A 20,616-nucleotide genomic window follows, 5' to 3' on the forward strand; every position below is an offset into this window, starting at 1 on the left:
TAGTCATGTATTCCACAGATGCAGGGTACATCAAATTGATTGTGGAGCTTTAATCCGCTGCTTCTGAGGCTGCTGGGAGAGATTTCCCTTTCTCTTCTTTGTTCTCACAGCTCCCAGGGGCTCAGCTTTGGATTTGGCCCCGCCTCTGCATGTAGGTCACTGGAGGGCGTGTGTTCTTCGCTCAGACAGGACTTGGTTAAAGGAGCAGCTGATTCGGGGGCTCTGGCCCTCTCAGGCCGGGGGGAGGGAGGGGCACAGAGTGCGGGGCGAGCCTGCGGCGGCAGAGGCCAGCGTGACGTTGCACCAGCCTGAGGCATGCCGTGCGTTGTCCCTGGATCCTGGGACCCTGGCAGTGGCGGGCTGCACAGGCTCTCTGGAAGGGGGGTGTGGATAGTGACCTGTGCTCGCACACAGGCTTCTTGGTGGCGGCAGCAGCAGTGTTAGCGTCTCATGCCCGTCTCTGGGGTCCGCGCTTTTAGCTGCAGCTCGCGCCCGTCTCTGGAGCTCCTTCAAGCGGCGTTCTTAATCCCCTCTCCTCGCGCACCAGGAAACAAAGAGGGAAGAAAAAGTCTCTTGCCTCTTCGGCAGGTCCAGACTTTTCCCCGGACTCCCTCCCGGCCAGCCGTGGCGCACTAACCCCCTGCAGGCTGTGTTCACACCGCCAACCCCAGTCCTCTCCCGGCACTCCGACCGAAGCCCGAGCCTCAGCTCCCAGCCCCGCCCGCCCCGGCGGGGGAGCAGACAAGCCTCTCGGGGCTGGTGAGTGCTGGTCGGCACCGATCCTCTGTGCAGGAATCTCTCCGCTTTGCCCCCCGCACCCCTGTTGCTGTGCTCTCCTCCGTGGCTCCGAAGCTTTCCCCCTCCGCCACCCACAGTCTCCGCCTGCGAAGGGCCTTCCTAGTGTGTGGAAACCTTTCCTCCTTCACAGCTCCCTCCCACTGGTGCAGGTCCCGTCCCTATCCTTTTGTCTCTGTTTATTGTTTTTTCTTTTGCCCTACTCAGGTACGTGAGGGGTTTCTTGCCTTTTGGGAGGTCTGAGGTCTTCTGCCAGCGTTCAGTAGGTGTTCTGTAGGAGTTGTTCCACATGTAGATGTATTTCTGGTGTATCTGTGGGGAGGAAGGTGATCTCCGCGTCTTACTCTTCCGCCATCTTCCTAGTCTGCCATCTTGAGCTGGAAAAAGATTATGCATATATTTATAAGTGTTGAATATGTTGTGGAAGGTTATACACTACACCATGGAGAAATGGGTTATCTCGGTAAAGTAGAAATAAGAATGGAAATTAGATCATTATCTTTTTTAATATTTTTACCTTAAAATATACATGTATTATTTTTGCAGTTAAAAAATTGTGTACAATGAAAATTAGAAAAAATGCAATTTGTGAACACCTAGAGAATTAATGATGTTAACATAATTTCAGAAGTATGAGAACTGTTCTCATTACGTGTCTCAGTTTGGATTCTCCAATATCAGTCCCTGAAAAAAAGGCTTTATGCTCAAGTAGTTTACTGGGGAAGAATACTAAAACATTCTTGACTATATAAAAGAACACAAGAAGGGATGGAAGTCAATATAGGGTATGATATGAAACACTTGGCCACTGTGAGTTATTCTGGTCAAGGGCCAAAAGAACTAAGGTATTTACATACCAACTCTAGTCAAATAGACATTAATTCCTCAAGGAGACATTAGCTTTAGTCTTTTCATAGTTCAAATCAGGGTATTTCGTCACTTTAAATACAGTCTCGTCTGCAGTTTTTGAACATTTAGGGGTGTGTGTGTGTGTGTGTGTGTGTGTGTGTGTGTGTGTGTCTGCACGATTTCTCTATTATTACAGTGAAGTTTAACTGATAATCTATAGGCAAAAAGATGAGCCTAAAGGCAGGCAGACTGCCGTTTCTTATTTATACCTTTACGCTGTTTTTACCTGATAACTGTCAGGTTACATATATACATAATCTTATATGTTTATATCAGTTTCTATTTTTAAAAGAATTTTTCTTTTTCCTAGATATGGTTATTTTATTATTAGGCACAATGTCTATAATATTTTGGAAATTCAAATATACTTCAGCAGTTTAAAATTCTCTTTCTATTATTTTCAGAATGGACCATGCACATTTGAAAGCTTGAGAAATCTTTCTCAAATATGTGAAGTTGTTATCTCGTTACCCAGTCTTTGTAAATGAATTACAAATAGACAAATTTTTAGCAATAAATATATTCAATTAAATTCTCATTTAAATTTTGGTGGCTTTGTTGTTGAATGAAAGGGGGAAATCTTCATACAGATCTAATGATCAAGCTTTCTGTGCACTTGCCACATTCTTTGCTGGCCATTGCTTTGACATCCAGCTGACTTCAAAATGACTGAGCAACAAGGTGATTTCTCTCTTCCTTCTGTTTCTTTATATTCAATCTTGTTTAGAGCTTGTTTATTGATTTTTTTCATTGTAATACAATATGAGTTTGTTTTTATAGTACTGTTCCAATGGGTTATTATTTCCTTAGATTTGTAGAAGGACTAATGATAAAGATGCCTGTAAGTAAACACAACAGAATGTGCAAATATATGGAAAATTGAAGTAATTAATACAAGGGGAAGGGTAAAAGACAATTTTATTTTATTTTTTTAATCTTGAAAATGGCTGTAGAAAAGCCATGTATGCAAGAAACTCTGGTAGTCTCTAGGTAAAATGTAATTAAAGCCTTTTCCCCTCTATAGCTCTATCAAAGCCAATACATCTCTTAGGTATTCTGAATTGTAAATCTCATTTCTGGGAATGATACCATGATTAGAAAACAAACTAAAATGCAATTAGTAATAATTGATTATGTGACTTATGCCCATTGCTGGTAACATCTGATTTTAAGAGAAATAAACTTCCTTTCAATTTCTTCTGTGCCCATACTTTACCAGTTATAAACCTTGATGACCTAGATTTGTCATATGTTTCATTCCCTCAGGAAAATAAAATGAACCTATACGAACTGATGTGAACTTCACCTTTCCAGTATTCACTTTAATCCACATCAATATTTTAAGAGAGTTAATGGCCAAGCCCTTATCCTGCTGTGCAGAGTTCTGTAAATAGCCAGACAGGGCCCTTTACCTGGAGGAGGTTTTTCAGTCAGAACTCTTTGTTATGACAGATATCCAACTTGGCCCAACTTAAGCAAAAAATGGTATTTATTATCTCTAATAACTCAGAAGTGCAGAGAAGGATTCGTCTCTGGCTCAAACAAATCTAGGGATACAAATGAGGTCACTGGGTTGTTCATTTATGTTTCTCCTGTACTCCTCTCCTTTCTTCCCTCCTCCTCTTCTCTCCCCTCCTCTCCTATTCCATACATTCCCCTCCCCTCATCCCCTTCCCTTAGCCCTCTTTTGTGCTCTGTTGGTCTCATCCTCTTCTAATGAAGCCAGTTTTGTAGCCCTTGATTCATATCTTGTCAGCATAACAAACTATGCCAACCTATTAGTCTGAAAGAAAACAACTATTTCATAATTTTTTATCATTCTGTGGGTCAGGAATTTAGACAGGGCGCAGAGAGATGGCTCATCACTTATTCACTTGGTGATGGCAGGAGCTTGAATATCCAGGATGCCTTCTTTACCTACACATCTGGCACTGCAGCTAAGATAACAGAAAGCATCCATAATGATGCTAAAGTAATAATGATAGGTTGTAGGTTTCACTGTTTCCCTCCACCTTTTAAGAAGGAATCTTATAGTAGCATGTTAAGTGTTAGATTTTATTCATCCTGTAGACATGTATCCTTTTCAGTTACTCTAAGTGCTTTTAGAGAAAGCACTGTTCATTTTATTTTAAAAACTTGATTGCATGTATAGAAATAATCATGTGGCTTTTCTTAATTTGGCAGTATGATATGATTATAGACATTTATTATTAAATAACTTTTGCAATTCTTGTAAGTAGGGTAAAACACTACTATGCCTTAATGGATTACATTTTAATAAAAAGTCAATTCTGATTCATTAGTAATTGAAGGTGGTTGTAAGTTAGACTTTCCAAAATTTCGTTTTCTTTCTTTTGTCTGAGATTGGTGTTAAGTCATGGTGTCTTCATAAAATTAATTAAGTACCCTTTGAACATTTTTTTCCTATGTAAAATGTAATATTTTCCTTGGAAACCTTGGGAGAAATGACCATAAAATCATCTAGAACAGGAGCCATTGTTTTAGGCAATATTCTAATAACGTTTTAAATTCTTCCATGTTTATGGGATTTTTAGTATTTCTGTGCTAGAGTCAGTTTTTGTAAATCATATTTTCCAGAAAAATTATACTCATTTTATTGAGGTATAAATTTTATTATTAGAGATTTTGTGTTTTATTCTTTCCACTTGCCTCTCTATATAAACCTTTCAGCCATCTTTGCACCCCATAGACCTATATGGACTATATGAGTGAGATGCCTTACTCTCTAGCTTCTCATTGGGTTCAGTTAGTGGGAAGCCATATCAGGATATGGGAGGAAAGGGAGGCCAGGTACTCACTACCCTGGCTCTCTTACTGCAGTTCAGTTCAGGCTGTCAGTGTCACTGATGGTTGCCTTGTATTCAGCATTCTTCTTCCATGTACTGCATCAGGCTTTGTGGTTTCCCTATACCTGCACATTCCTTTATTAAAACCTCCTTGAATTATCTGTGCCATGTTTCCTCCTAACACAGAATTGAAGATACAATTTCTTGATAATTCATATCCATTTTTGTCTTTGCTATTTGTGGTGGTTTGTGTGTGTGTGTGTGTGTGTCCACTTGACTGGGCCGTGGGGTGCCCAGTCATTTGGTCAAACATTATTCTGGGTGTGTCTGTGAGGATGTTTCGCGATGAAATTAACATTTGAATTGGAAGACTGAGTAAAGCGTATTGCTCTCCTTAATGTGGATGGGCCTCATCCAATCAATGAAGACCTGAATTGAACAAAAATACTTAGTAAGAGGGAACTCCGCCTGCCTTACTACTTGAGCTAGGGCAGCAATCTTTTCCTGCATTTAGACTTGAACTGAAAAATCAGCTCCTTTTGGGTATTGAATCTGCTGGCCTCCAGGCTGGAACTTATATCATTAACTCTCCTGGTTCTCAGGCCTTTGGACTTGGACTGGAACTGCACCATTGACTCTTGGGTATCCAGCTTGACAACTACAGATCTTGGGACTTCTCAGCTTCCATACTCATGTGAGCTGATTCCTTATGATCTATTCTTTCTATCTATCTATAGATCTGCATGTATGTGTGTTTGTATATATATATGTATTCTTGAGCCTTAAGATCTAATGAAATTTACCTGGCTAGGTTTTGGACTTGCTTGAGGGCCTTCACTACTTCCTTCTGACTTCTCCCTTTTGGAATGGGAATGCCTATTCTATGGCTGTCCCACCATTGTATTTTGGAAGCACATAACTTGACTGGTTTCACAGGTTCACAGCTAGAGAGAAGTTTTGTCTCAGGATGATTCATATCGTGAGTCTCACCAATATATGATTTAGATGATATTTAGGTGAGATTTTGGACTTCAGACTTAAAGTTGATGTTGGAATGAATTAAGAATTTGAGGCTGTTGAGATGGAATAAATATATTTTGCATGAGAGAAGGACATGAATTTTGGTAGGGTCAGGGGTTGAATGCTATGAGCTGAATTGTGCCCCCCACCCACCAATTCATATGTTGAAGCCCTAATGTGACTGTTTGGAGGGCTTTTGGTGGTAATTAACGTTAAGTGAGGTCATAAAGGTGGGGCTCTAATTGGATAGGATTGATGACTTTATTAAAAAAGCAAGAGAGACAGATCTCTTTCTCTCTCCATGCACATGCACTGAGGAAAGGCCATGTGAGCACACAGTGAGACGACAGCCATCTGTAAGCCAGGAAGAGAATTCTCACCAGGACTCAAATATGCTGGCACCATGATCTTAGATTTCTAGCCTCCAGAACTCCAGAATTCAATCTCTGAATTCTTAATCACATCTAAAAATTACTTTTGACATGTAAAAGAATATATTCACAGGTTCTAGGGATTAGGATATGGACATCTTTAAGAGGCCATTATTCTGCCTATGATACCAGACACTTCTAAAATGTTTTTCCCCAAGCCTTTCATGGTTGAAAATCATATAACTACATGGCTAGTCATTTGCTTTTCACCGTAAGTGGAATGTAAATGTGCTGACCTTACATTATCATCTGTTTTTTAAATCTCAAGAAAATGTTTAATAAAGTGAATTTTAGAATCACTGTATGATGACTTTCACATTTTGTTGGCTTAATTATGCTTCAGTAATGGGCTATTTTGATTTTTGTATGTTAAACTTCAATTCATTTATCAGCACAATGATGACTTTTATCATGTTTGAAAATGTGCCGAAAAGTTTCTAATTAGAATGATTACTAACCTCTTAATGGGCAGTATGAAAAATATAAACTCATTGTACATTTTTGCAAAGGTAGAAGGATTAATCAATTACTTTACTTTGTCATCCATACCCCAAGGAAGAATAACATAACTGCCTTTCTTCTGTAATTTAAATGGATGTGATTTTTAGCTTCTTGGAGCTGGTAAGGAAAAGATATGACACATTATTTGTCAAATATACAATAAACCATATTTTATATGCATTGTTTCTCTAATTTTGTCCCCAAATATAGTTAAGGTGTGAATAAAGTATAAAACTGGTATCTTTTATTTATTTTTAAGGATATATGCTAGCATCAAAAAGCCATAAACTGAAAATACTTAATATTGATCTTTATTTTCTACAGAGCTCATCAAACCAGAAATCTCCGGTCATTTCTTTTAAAACATTTTTGTATTTGCTCATTGATAGATAAAATATTTATTTATCCTAACCCTGAACACCTTACTAGCTAAAAGCCTGGCACTATTTTTTTTAAAAAAAAGGAAGAAAAAAAGGTTCTGAAGACTTTGTATTTATCAGCCAAAATATAAAACATCTCAGATTGATCTGGCCAAGAACAACAGCAGCACAAGTACCTTATGAGAATTGTCATTTTCTAAAAACTAGATTCACTGTTACAAATCTTCTAAAGGTCAAAGAAATAAGAAGATAGGAAGGAAAAAAACAAAACAAAGCAAAAACCTTAAGTCATATATTGAACTTCATGTCTTTCCCGTTTAGTTACACAGTGATTATTAACATCAAAATATGACATAAAAGGTGAGGGGGATTAAAAATTAAGCTTAACATTTTCAGTAGAGTGTCTTGAATAATATAGATCTTAATGGTAATGATATTACATGGTTTCTTCAAATGACCAAATTGCAACTTATTTTATAGATAAATATTGAGCAGAAAACTAAACACTATCCTAAACCAGAAAATAAAGAGCTACTGAGGCTATAGGATTAGGATGCCTCTTACAGAATATAAGTGGTGAATAAACTTCATGCTGTGAACTTGTAAAATATGGACCTTGGAATAATTTCCACTTGATCAAAATAATAATGAAAAATATGTAGGAGGGAAGGGGAGAAGTAAGAGAACTCAGAAAAGAGGAGATGACCTTGAGCAATTTAGAAGCCCCTTAATTTACATATTTTCTTAAAAGTTTATATTTGGTCACTGATCCTGATTTTTGGAAAGGGTATTAGTGGGTGAGGATTAACATGCTTTTTTTTTTTAAGGCTTAAAGCTATTTGAACATTACAAATTTGAAGGATGCTAAGCGTAAAAATTTGTTTTAATATTAAGTATATACAGAAGAATATTTATAGCAAATGTAGGTTAAAACAAATAAAAATATAACCAATATGAGCATATGAATGCTCAGTTTAAGAAATAAAGCATTACCAGGGAGCTTCCCTGGTGGTGCAATGGTTAAGAATCCGCCTGCCAATGCAGGGGACGCGGGTTCAAGCCCTGATCTGGGAAGATTCCACATGCCGCGGAGCAACTAAGCCCGTGTGCCACAACTACTGCACTCTAGAGCCCACAAGCCACAACTACTGAACCTGTGTACCACAACTACTGAAGCCTGCGCGCCTAGAACCCATGTTCTTCAACAAGAGAAGCCACCACAAGGAAGTGTAGCCCCCACTCGCTGCAACTAGAGAAAGCCCATGTGCAGAAACGAAGGCCCAATGCAGCCAAAAATAAAAATAAATAAATTTTTAAAAAAGGAATAAAACATTATCCGGAATCTTAAAACTCCTTGATTTCTCCCTCACCAATCTGATCCTCCTTTCTCCACCCATAAATGACTATATTATCAATTGTATTTATATAATTTCTTTGCTCTTCTTTAGAATTTTACCACATGTTTAGCTTTGCATGTTTTTGAATGTCACATAAAATTGTATATCCTTCTAAAGATTGCTTTTCAAAATTATTGATAATAAGTTTCTAAGTTTTATCCATGTGTGTTTCTATAGGTTGTCCAATGTCAGGGTAGAATAATCTAGTCTATAAATATACAAATATTTATAACCCAAGCTTCTTCCATGGATATTTGAATTGTTTCCTTTTTTTTTTTTTCCTATCACAGCACAACATTTCTATGAATATTCTTGGATGTGCCCTCTGATGCGCAGAGGTAAGAGTTTTCTCTGGTGTACATGAACAGGAGTAAAATTTCTGGGTCATGAGGAGTGAAATTTGAGTTGACATTTTTCAGTTGACTAAATATGCCAAACTGTTTTCCATAGTGGTTATACTCCTACCAGCAATCTATAGAGGTTCTTGATCCATATCCTTGTGAACTTGGTATTATCAATTTGGTCTTTTTCCAAGCAATGGATGTAAAATATTGTGTATGTGAAGACTTTAGTGTGTATTTCCCTGACTACTAATGAGGTTGAATAACTTTCGGTATGTTTATTACTCATTTGTTTTCTTTTTATGTGTTGGATCTGTTCGTAATTTTCTGTACATGTCCTCTTGTGATGCTTGTCTTTTTCTTACTGATTTACAGTTCTTTTTATACTTTTGATATTAAACATTTATTAGTTGTATATGTTGCAATATATTTTTACTTTATGGTGTGTATTGATGAACTGAAATTCTTGATTTTGAGTAGTCAAGTTTATTGACCTTTTATTATATTTCTTGCATCTTATTTTGTGTCTTGTTTTAGAATTCCTCCTTTCTTCTCAAGTATCTCAAATATGTGCTGTGGTAGTTTCATGTGTCACCTTGGCTAGGCTACAGGACCCAGTTATTTAATCAAACACTAATCTAGGTGTTGCTATGAAGGTATTTTGTAGATATGGTTAGCATCTATAATTAGTTAAATTTAAGTAAAAGAGGTTACCCTTGATAAATATGAGTAGGTTTCATCCAATCAATCGAAGATTGAAAACTGGGGTTTCCTGGAAATGAAAGAATTCTGACTCAAGACTGCAGCATTATCTCCTGCCTGAGTTTCTAGGCAGCCAGTCTGCCCTAAAGATTTTGGGCTTAAGACCATAGCTTTACCTTCTGCTGAGTTTCTAGACTGCTGACCTAATTTATGGATTTCAAATTTGCCAGTCCCCACAATCATGTGAGCCAGTTATTTAAAATTAATCTTTCTCTCTCTCTTTCTCATCTATTGCTTTTTTTTTTTTTTTTTTGGTAAACCTGATGAATATACGTGCTTATGTTATTTTCAGAAAAGTTTATTTTTTCATGATTCATATTTAGATCTTTTAGCAACTTGGAATTGATTTGGTTGCATAGTCAGGTAGGGATAATATTCCCAATACTACTTACGGCGTAGCCCGTCTTTACCAACTAAGATATTATATCTTAGATATTTTTATAAGATATTATATCTTATAACTGATATTATATCAGTTCTGTCCTAGACCAAGTTTCCATGTACATGTGGATTTATAACTGGTTTCTCCATTCTATGCCATAGTCTATTCATCATTTACTGAGGTATGAGCAAGCTGTTCTAATTACTAGAAAAAAAAACCTGGTATCTACTAAGACCATAAAAATTGTAAAGTGCCATACAAATATGCTGCTCAGGTTTTTTATCACATTAAATGATAAGGATCAACTTAGAGAAAACTGAAAATTAAACATACTGAACATTTTTATCAATAAACATTAACTACATCATTTATTTAGGAATTTAAAAGTATTTATATATGGTATTTAACATTTTCTCCTTAACACTCTTACAAGTCTTTTGTGATCCTTCTGTATCTGTTTGCTATTGTAACTAGTATCATATTCTAAATCAAATATCCTGTCAATACAAATGTGATTAACTTTTTATTTAGATATTTTATATCTGGTAAACTTTCTAAATTCTATCATTATTCTTTGGGGTTTTATGCATAGATAATCATATATGTGACTAAAACAATATTATTCTTTATTCTCTAATCAGTCTTCATTTTTTTATGTTTATTTCTTATATATACATAATTCCATATCTTGGATATTGTGAATAATGCTACAGTGAACATGCAGCATTGAGTGTAAATATCTCTTTGATATCTTTTTTCATTTCCTTTGGATAAATACCAAGAAGTGGGATTGCTAAATCTTAAAGTAGTTCTACTTCTAATTTTTAAAGGAATCTCCATACTGTTTTCCACAGTGGTGGTTCTGATATACATTCTCACCAACAGTGCACAAGAGTTTCCTTTTCAAATTATAGTTTTGTCTGGGTATATGCCCAGGAGTGGGATTGCTGGATCATATGGTAGTTCTATTTTCAGTTTTCTGAGGAAACTCCATACTGTTTTCCATAGTGGCTGTGCCAACTTACATTCCCACCAACAGTGCAGGAGGGTTCCCTTTTCTCCACACCCTCTCCAGCATATGTTATTTGTAGACTTTTTAATGATGACCATTCTGACCAGTGTGAGGTGGTGCAATACATCATTTTTGTTTTGATTTGTATTTCTCTAATAAGTGATGCTGAGCATCTTTTCATGTGCCTACTGGCCATCTGTATTTGGAGAAATGTCTATTACGGTCTTCTGCCCATTTTTCAATTGGGTTGGTTTTTTTTTGTTGTTGAGTTGTATGAGCTGTTTGTATATTTTAGAGATTAAGCCCTTGTTGGTCACATCATTGCAAACATTTTCTCCCATTCCATAGGTTGTCTTTTCATTTTATTATGGTTTCCTTTGCTGTGCAAATCATGTAAGTTTGATTAGGTCCCATTTGTTTATTTTTGTTTTTATTTCTATTGTCTTGGGAGACTGACCTAAGAAAACATTTGTACGATTTATGACAGAGAATGTTTTGCCTATGCTCTCTTCTAGGAGTTTTATGGTGTTATGTCTTATGTTTATATCTTTAAGCCATTTTGAGTTTATTTTTGTGCATGAGGGTGAGTTCTAACTTCATTGATTTACATGCAGCTGTCCAACTTCCCCAGCACCACTTGCTCAAGAGACTTTTTCCCATTTTATATTCTTGCCTCCTTTGTCAAAGATTAATTGACTGTAAGTGTGTGGGTTTATTTCTGGGCTCTCTATTCTGTTCCATTGATCCATATGTCTGTTTTCATACCAGTACCACACTGTTTTGATTACTGTAGCTTTGTAGTACTGTCTGAAGTCTGGGAGAGTTATGCCTCCTGCTTTTTTTTTTTCCCCCTCAGGATTGCTTTGACAATTCTGGGTCTTTTATGGTTCTATACACATTTTTGGATTCTTTGTTCTAGTTCTGTGAAAAAAGTCATGGGTACTTTAATGGGAATCGCATTAAAGCTGTAGATTGTTTTGGGTAGTATTGCCATTTTAAAAATATTAATTCTTCCAACTCAAGAGCATGGGATATCTTTCCATTTCTTTGAATCCTCTTTAATTTCCTTTATTAATGTTTTATATTTCTCAGCATATGTCTTTCATCTCCTTGATCAGGTTTATTCCTATGTATTTTTATTTCTGGTGCTATTTTAAAAGGAATTATTTTACATTCTTTTTCTGATATTTCATTGTTAGTGTAAAGAGATGCAACCAATTTCTGAATGTGATTCTTGTATCCTGCTACTTTGTTGAATTCATTTATCACATCTAGTAGTTTTTGTGTGGAGTTCTCAGGGTTTTCTATATATAGTTTCATGTCATCTGCATATAGTGGCCAAAAGATACATGCACCCCTATATTCATAGCAGCACTATTCACAATAGCCAAGACATGGAAACAACGTAAATGTCCATTGACAGATGAATGGATAAGGAAGATGTGGTACATATATACAATGGACTACTACTCAGCCATAAAAAGAATGAAATAATGCCATTTGCAGAAACATGGATGCAACTAGAGATTATCATACTAAGTGAAGTAAGTCAGAAAGAGAGACAAATGCCGTATGATATCACTTACACGTAGATCCTAAAATACGGCACAAACGAGCCTATCTGCAAAACAGAAACAGACTCACAGACACATAGAAGAGACTTGTGGTTGCTGATGGGGTGGTGGGAGGGAGAGGGACGGAGTGGGAGTTTGGGGTTAGCAAATGTGAACTATTACATTTAGAATGGATAATAAACAACAAGTTCCTACTGTATAGCACAGGGAACTATATTCAATCTCCTGGGATAAACCATAATGAAAAAGAATATAAAAAAAGAATATATGTATGTGTATAACTGAGTCACATTGCTATACAGCAGAAATTAGCACAATATTGTAAATCAACTATACTTCAATTAAAAAAATAGAGAATTAAAAGAAGTTCCCTTTTCTCCTCATCCTTCCCAATATTGATCTCTTGTCTCTTTAATGATAGCCATTCTAACAGGTGTGAAGTGGTATCTCATTGTAGTTTTGATTTGAATTTCTCTGTGAGTTCATTTTTGTGAGTTCATGTGGCTATTCAACACCAATTTATTGAAGAGACTATCCTTTCCCCATTAGGTATCTTGGGTCACTTGTCAAATATCAGTTGACCATATATGTGTGGGTTTATTTCTGGGCTCTTTATTCTGTTCCATTCATCTATGTGTCTCTTTTTATGCCAGTACCATACTGATTTGATTACTATTGTAGAATGGATTGAAATGAGGAAGTGGGACACCTCCAGTTTTGTTCTCCTTTCTCAAGATCTCTTTGAATATTTAGGTCTTTTGTGACTCCAACAAATTTTAGGATTGCTTTTTCTGTATCTTTGAAAAATGTTATTGGACTTTGGTAGAAATTGCATTGAATACATAGATGGCTTCAGGTAGTATGAGCATTTTAACAATACTAATTCTTCCAATTCATGAACGTAGTATATCTTCCCATTTGTTTAGCCTTTTAAATTTCTTTTATCAAAGTCTGGCAGTAAAGATCTTTACCTCTTTGGTTATGTTTATTCCCAGGTATTTCATTATTTTAATGCTGTTGTGAATGGGATTGTATTTTGTAGTTCTTTATCTGATATTTCATTGTTAGTGTATAGAAACACAACTGATTTCTATATGTTGACTTTGTGTCCAGCAATTTTTGAATTCATTGATTTGTTCTAACAGGTTTTTAGTGGTGCCTTTAGGATATACTCTAAGAAGACCATATCATCTGCAAAAAGAGATAATTTTACTTCTTCCCTTTTGATTTGGATTTCTTTCATTTTTTTTTCCTTTCCTAATTTCTCTGGTTAGGTCTTCAAGTACTTTGTTGAATAGGAGTGGTAAGAGTGGGCACCCTGGGACTTCCCTGGTGGTGCAGCAGTTAAGAGTCCACCTGCCAGTGCAGGGGACATGGGTTTGAGCCCTGGTCCGGGAAGATCCCACAAGCCATGGAGCAACTAAGCCTGTGAGCCACAACTACTGAGCCCGCATGCCACAACTACTAAAACCTGCACACCTAGAGCCCATGCTCTGCAACAAAGAGAAGCCACCACAATGAGAAGTCCAGTTACGCAACGAAGAGTAGCCCCATTTGCCGCAACTAGAGAAAGCATGCACACAGCAATGAAGACCCAACACAGCCAAAACAAACAAAAACAAAAAAGAGTGGGCACCCTTGTCTTGTTCCTGACCTTAGAGGTAAAACTTTTAACCTTTCACCATTGATTATGATGTTAGATGTGGGCTTGTCATATATGGCCTTTATTGTGTTGAGGTATGTTCCTTCTATATCCAATTTATTGATAATTTTTATTATGAAAGAAGGTTGTATTTTGTTGAATGCTTTTTCTGCATCTATTGAGATGATCATATATTTATAGTTCATTCTATTACGGTGTACCACATTTATTAATTTGCATATGTTAAATTGTCCTTGCACCCCAGGGATATATTCATCACGGTGTATAATTATTTTTAATGTGCTTTTGAATTTTGATCTCTAATATTTTTTTGAAAAGTTTTGCTTCTATATTCATCAGGGCTATTGGTCTGTAGTTTTCTTATAGTATGCTTATCTGACTTTGCTATCTGGGTAATGCATAAAATGAGTTTGACAGTGTTCTCTCTTCTTCAATTTTTTGGAAGAGTTTGAGAAGGATAGCATCAATTCCACTTTAAAACTTGGTAGCATTGACCAGTGAAACAATCTGGTCCTGGGCTTTTCATTGCTGGGAGAATTTTGATTACTGATTCAATCTATTTACTCATTATTGGTCGGTTCAGATTTTCTTTTTCTTCACAATTCAGTCACTGTAGGTTGTGGTTTTAGAAATGAATCTATTTTATCTAGATTATCCAAATTTGGGGCATATAATAGTTCATAATAGTCTCTTATAATCCTTTGCATGTCTGTGCTATCAGTTGTAATGTCTCCTCCTTTGTTTCTGATTTTATTAGAATCTTCTCTTTTCCTTAGTCTAGCTAAAAATTTTAAAATTTTGTTTATTTTAAAAAAGATAAAGAGCTCTTAATTTCATTGATTTTTTTTCCCTATTCTTTTCTGGTGTTTATTTCATTTATTTATACTCTGAATTTTGTTATTTCTTTCCTTCTTCAAACTTGGTTTAGTTTGTTCTTCTTTTTCTAGTTCCTTGATGTATAAAGTTACACTGTGAGATTTCTTTTTCTTAAAGTAGGTGTATATCATTATAAGCTTCTTTCTTAGAACTGCTTTTGCACTTCCCATAAGTTTTGGTAAGTTATGTTTCAGCTTTTTGTGTATTTGAAGATACTTTTTGATTGTTCTTTTGATTTCTTTTTTGACCCATTGATTGCTCAGGAGTGTGTTGTCCAAATTTTACATATTTATGAATTTTCCAGGTTTCATACTCTTATTGATTTCTAGTTTCATACCAATGTGGTCAGAAAGATACTTGGTATGATTTCATTCTTCTTACATTTGCTAAGACTTATTTTTTGGCCTATCATGTGATCTATCCTGGACAGTGCCTAGAAAAGAATGTGTATTCTCATGTTGTTCTGTATATGAATGTTAGATCCATTTGGCCTAAATTATGGTTCAAGTCCAATGTTTCTTTGTTGATATTCTGTCTGGATTACCTATCCATTGTTGTAAGTGGGGTATTGTAGCCCCCCACCATTATTGTATATATTGTGTATGTATATTTATGATTATTATATCTTCTTGGTGAATTGACCCCCTTATCATTATATAATGTTTTTGGCTTAAAGTCTATTTTGTTTTTTGATATAAGTGTAACTACCTCTGCTTTCTTTTGTTTCCCATTTGTCTGGAATATCTTTTTCAATCACTTCACTTTGAGCCTACGTGTGTCCTTAAAGCTGAAGTGAGTCTCTTGTAAGCAGCATATAATGAGGTTTTGTTTTTTTTAATCCATGCAGCCAATCTATGTCTTTTGATTGGAGAATTCAATCTGCTTACATTTAGAGTAATTGTTGATAGGTAATAAATTACTAAGACCATCTTATTTCTTGTTTTTTTGCCTGTTTTCTCGTTCAATTGTTCCTTTATTCAACTTTGCTGTCTTTCTTTGTGAACTGATGATTTTCTCTGGTGGTATGAATGATTACCTTCTCTTTATCTTTTGTGAATATGCTTAGATTTTTGCTTTGTGGTTACTATGAAGCTTACATAAAATATTTTATTGATACAGCAGTCCATTTATGCTGATAACAACTTAACTTTTGTCACATACAAAACTGTACCCTTTTACTTCATTCCTTTTTTGTATAGAGTGCTAACAATTTCCCTCTTTTTATATGTATATCCATTAATAAATATATTACTGTAGCTGTAGTTATTTTTAATATTCTTGTTCTTTGATCTTTATGGTTGAGGTAGATGGTTAATACTCCACACCACATTACTGTATTAGAGTATTCTGAATCTTACTGTATATTTACCTTTATCCATGTGTTTAACATTTTCATCTTTTCCTGTTATTAATTAGCATCTTTTTATTTCAGTTTGAAGAAATCCTCTCAGCATTTCTTGTAAGGCAGGTCTAGTAGTGATGTATTCCTTTATCTCCTTCATTTATGAAGGACAAGTTTGCTGGGTGAAGTATTCTTGGTTGGCAGGTTTTTAAAAACACTTCAAGTGTATCATGTCACTCTCTTTTGACCTGTGTGGTTTCTGATAAGAAATCCACTGATAGCCATATGGGGTTTCCCTTGTAAGTTATAAGCTCTTTTTTTCTTGCATCATTTAAGATTTTCTCTTTGTCTTTTATTTTTTGACAGTTTTATTATAATGTGGAGAGGTTATCTTTAAGTTGACATTGTTTGGTGATATATGAGCTTCAAGAACTTGGATATCCAAATATCTCCCCAGTTTGGGGAAACTCTCAGTCATTATTTCTTTAATAAGCTTTCTGCTCTTTTCCCTCTTTTCTCTTTCTGGACCTCTAATAATTCATAACTTGGTTCTTATATTATTCCATAGATCATGTAGGCTTTCTTCACTCTTTATCATCTTTTTTCTCTTTTGTTCCCCTGATTGGATAATTTCAATTGATCAGTCTTCTAGCTCACTTATTCTTTCTTCTGGTTATATATGCTGTTGAAGCTTTCTATTGAATTCTTTAGCTCAGTCATTGTATTCTTCAGCTTCAGAATTTCTGTTTGGTTCTTTTTTATGTTTTCTATTTCTTTGTTGAACTTCTCATTTCTGTTTTTTATTGTTTTCCTGATATTGTAAATTTGTTTCTTTGTGTTCTCCTGCAGCTCTCTGAGCATCTTTAGAACAATTATTTTGAATACTTTGTTGGACTGTTCCTGAATCTCCAGTTCTTTGGGGTCAGCTACTGTAAGTTTATTGTGATCATTTGGAAGACTCATATTTTCCTGAAACTTCATGATCCCTGTAGCCATGCATAGGTGTCTGCACATTTGAAGAAGCAGTCACCTCTTCTAGACTTTATGGACCCTTTTGGTATGGGAAGACTTTCACCTGTGGGTTGAGGCACACTGGAGCATGCTGTGACCCTGGGTCTAATGGTGCAGGGTGCCAAGTCTGAAGCCATGTGGCAGCACTGGACCCAAGGGGTGTGTGATATCTCTGTAGTTTAGGCTTTCTGGATAAAGCACTGACAATCATATGGTTCTTGGTGAGCACTGTGGGGGATCTTCTATGACTGCAAGGCTTTGAGGTCCTCAGTGGCACCTCTAAGAGAGGTGTTCACATGCTTGTCTGCAGGGGCCATGTATAGGTGCCTGTGAAATGGCCAGAATGATAGCAGACACACAGTTAATGGTGGGAGCCAAAGAAGGTAGCTAGGGCCAGGCCAACTGCCCGGGCACTGATAGCTGTGTGGGCTCTGGTTGTCAGGATGTACTACTGTGGCTGCTGGATCTCATCACAGGCAAATGGAAGTAGAGACAATTGATATGGGGTCAGACCTGAGACATGCAGGTGCACAGCTGGAGGGGGCTAGCTACAGGTGAATGCAGTCATAGAAAACTGCCTGATCCAGGCTAGGCTCACAAACAGCTATGGGGGTCCTGGCTATCAGGTGTTCCCTCATGTGGCTGCACAGTCTTACCCTGGGCATGAGCATGGCAGTGGAGGCTTGTAGCAGGCATCAGGCTGGTAGTATGCAAATGTATGGCTGAAGGGGCTAGTCCTAAGTGTGTGCATGGTAGTAGGGGTCAGTCCTGAGTGTCTAGCCTGGTATCTTGCACTCAAGCAGCTGAAGAGGTCTGGACTAGCTGTCATGTGGTCTTTGGGCTCTGGTGTGAGCAAGTGGGGAAAGAACAGGGACTCAGGTAACTGGCATCAGGAAATGCAAACACCTGTGAGGCAAAAGCTGGTGAAATCTACAAGGGGTCTGTGGCAGCTATAATGGCCACTGTTTCCTTCTTCAGTGGCGAAAGTTGTTGGGTTTATCTGCAGAGCAGGTCATTGTGATTTGCCATCACTCCCACTGTGTGGCTGCTATTGGTAGCCCTGCTTTTTTTCCTTGTTCCTAGACATTTCTATACATTTCAGCTTTGCCAGTCTGGGTGAGGTGAAATCCAAAGGAACCTTTTTGTGGTGCCCTGAAAGGTTGGGAAACTTGGTCACTCACCCTGTTCTTCCTTTCCTGGTGAGAGGAACTCTTTCTAGCTGGTGCTAAGCATTGCTATATCCTATTTTTAATATCAAGGTTATTGTATAGGAAAGTAGGCATAGGCTACTGAAACCATGTGCATTCCCTAGAAAAACATGTCTTTAGGACTAGCTCTTGGCCAGCACCTGGGAAATGAGTCATGAGCCCTTGGAATATTCTGCCTGATAAGAGTATTTTGTGTGCTTGAGGCCTTGGGTCATTTGGTACCATTTCAATCAGAGAATTAATGCTAAAAATATGATTTACGGTGAATGCCTATTTTTGATCTGGGGGTCTGGAGTCTGAGTATCTAAGGTCAGTCATATGAGCACTGCATGCCTACCTGACAGACTCTAATAAAAACCCTGATGCCAATCCTCACTTGGACTTCCCTGGTTGGTAACACTTTTAATGTGTTGTTATATATTCTTGCTGGGAGAATTGTGTCCATGAGACTCTACCATGAGTGTACATCTGGAAGCTTGTACCTGGATTCTCCTGGCATCCACCCATGTTCCTTTTTCTTTTCCTGACTTTAATCTGTATCCTTTTGCTGTAATAAACCATAACTATGAGTATAACAATTTTTCTGAGTCCTGTGAGTCCTAGCTAATCATTGAACATGAGGATGGTCTTGGGGTCACAGTGGACTTCTGAAGCGGAGTTTACTAGAGTGACACTGACTCACTGAAATATGGTGAAAACATTGTTTGGGAAAAGGAAGGATGATGGGAATGGAGGATGACAAACCTTTGAAACCTAAGTGGCTACCACATCTCCTATGGTGTAGGACAGCAGGTGTGATGTGATTAGTTACTCTAGGTAAAAATTATCAATGGAATTTAGAAATGATAGATCTATTTCTTGAGGAGTTGGCTCACTGGATACATACAAAAACACAAAATAATGAGAAACAAGCCAAATATGAAATTGTTGGTTATTTTTTTCTGTAGTAGATAAAATGAAAATAAAGGACAGGGTTGGCGTGGGTCCTGGCATTAGATTTTGGCTTTCCTGAGCTATGACCACTAACTTCAGGTCTGTTACCAATAGGAAAATGTATTATAGAAAAAAAAACTAGTATCTATGGTCATTAAGAAGGTAGTTCAGGTGGCAGGGGTAGCTGTGTATGTCTTTACAAAACCAAGAAACTTCTGAAACTGGGGGATATTGTGAAAGGGTTGTCTGATTTTGTGGATTAATATGATCAGCTTCCTGAAGAACTTTTACTAAAGTAAATTATGAGGGTGACTAACTTTGAAGCAATCTTCTTATTTTGAATGCAGTGGAGTGGAGGAATGTGTTTGGGTTGATGCCGGACCCGTAGCTTGCTGTTGAACAATCAGAACTGGCTACTGTACATTATCCAAACATACAACAGGTTTCTTCCTGAAGGGACAACTGGCCTGGTGGACTGGAGAAAAGACACTGTAAAGTTCGTTTATCCTGAGAAGGGGAATTGTCCTTTCCCTCCTTCACATGACAAGTGGAACTCCCCAGCTAAAGTGGCTGATACGCTGCATATGAAAGGCGTGCTGGAATAATCTTATAATTATTAGGAAGTACATCCATTTAATATTCTCTTTAACCATATTATGGTAAATACTGTGATTAAGTGGATCCTTTCTGCATGGGCACTCCATGTCACCTGCTGTAAAGTCACGGAAAGATCAAAAAAGCCATATTAGATTTGTTGTCTCAGCTTCCCCTTCTGAGACTCAAAGATTCTAAGAAAATTAGAACGATTTGATGTGTATGAGGAAAGACAAAGGAAATAATAGTCAAGGGATCCATCACAGCAAGTTGAAGGTTTTTAAATACTTACTAAGGAATTGGATGAATAAAAGGGCATTGAAAGGTTCAAGACAAAAGTCTTCAGAGATTTGATAAACAGATGGGAGCCACTCCTGGTCCCCCAACATTGAAGAGCTCTAAACAAATCTTTTCTATTTACCCTAGTTTGGAGATGTTTAAAAAACCAGAAGACAAAGATCACAATGACAAATGTGACCTCAAATTACCAGGGGGTGATAATCTAAAAATTAATGAGGTTGAGGATAGATGAAAGCACCAGGGTCTCTTGGCCTGACCCTTGGCTGGGGGCCTAACACCATATGCACATGTGTGGGCAAACTGGAAAATGGACAGGGAGTTGGAGAGAATGCTACCTGGAGCTCCTTGACATGGAAGTTCAATGCACTTTGATTCCAA

At 37.1% G+C, this 20,616-nt stretch overlaps 1 long non-coding RNA gene across 1 annotated transcript in view; it reads left to right on the forward strand.

Annotated features, from left to right (window-relative positions):
* LOC141276338 (uncharacterized) overlaps window positions 1–20,616 on the forward strand; it is a 546,316-nt gene that overhangs the window by 331,306 nt on the left and 194,394 nt on the right. Inside the window, exon 4 of the long non-coding RNA XR_012325701.1 lies at window positions 8,531–8,578. This is a non-coding gene — a long non-coding RNA (uncharacterized lncRNA). The remainder of the gene's footprint in view (window positions 1–8,530; window positions 8,579–20,616) is intronic.

This window comes from Tursiops truncatus, chromosome 14 (assembly GCF_011762595.2).
Source record: "Tursiops truncatus isolate mTurTru1 chromosome 14, mTurTru1.mat.Y, whole genome shotgun sequence".
In the NCBI taxonomy this organism is placed as follows: Eukaryota; Metazoa; Chordata; class Mammalia; order Artiodactyla; family Delphinidae; genus Tursiops; species Tursiops truncatus.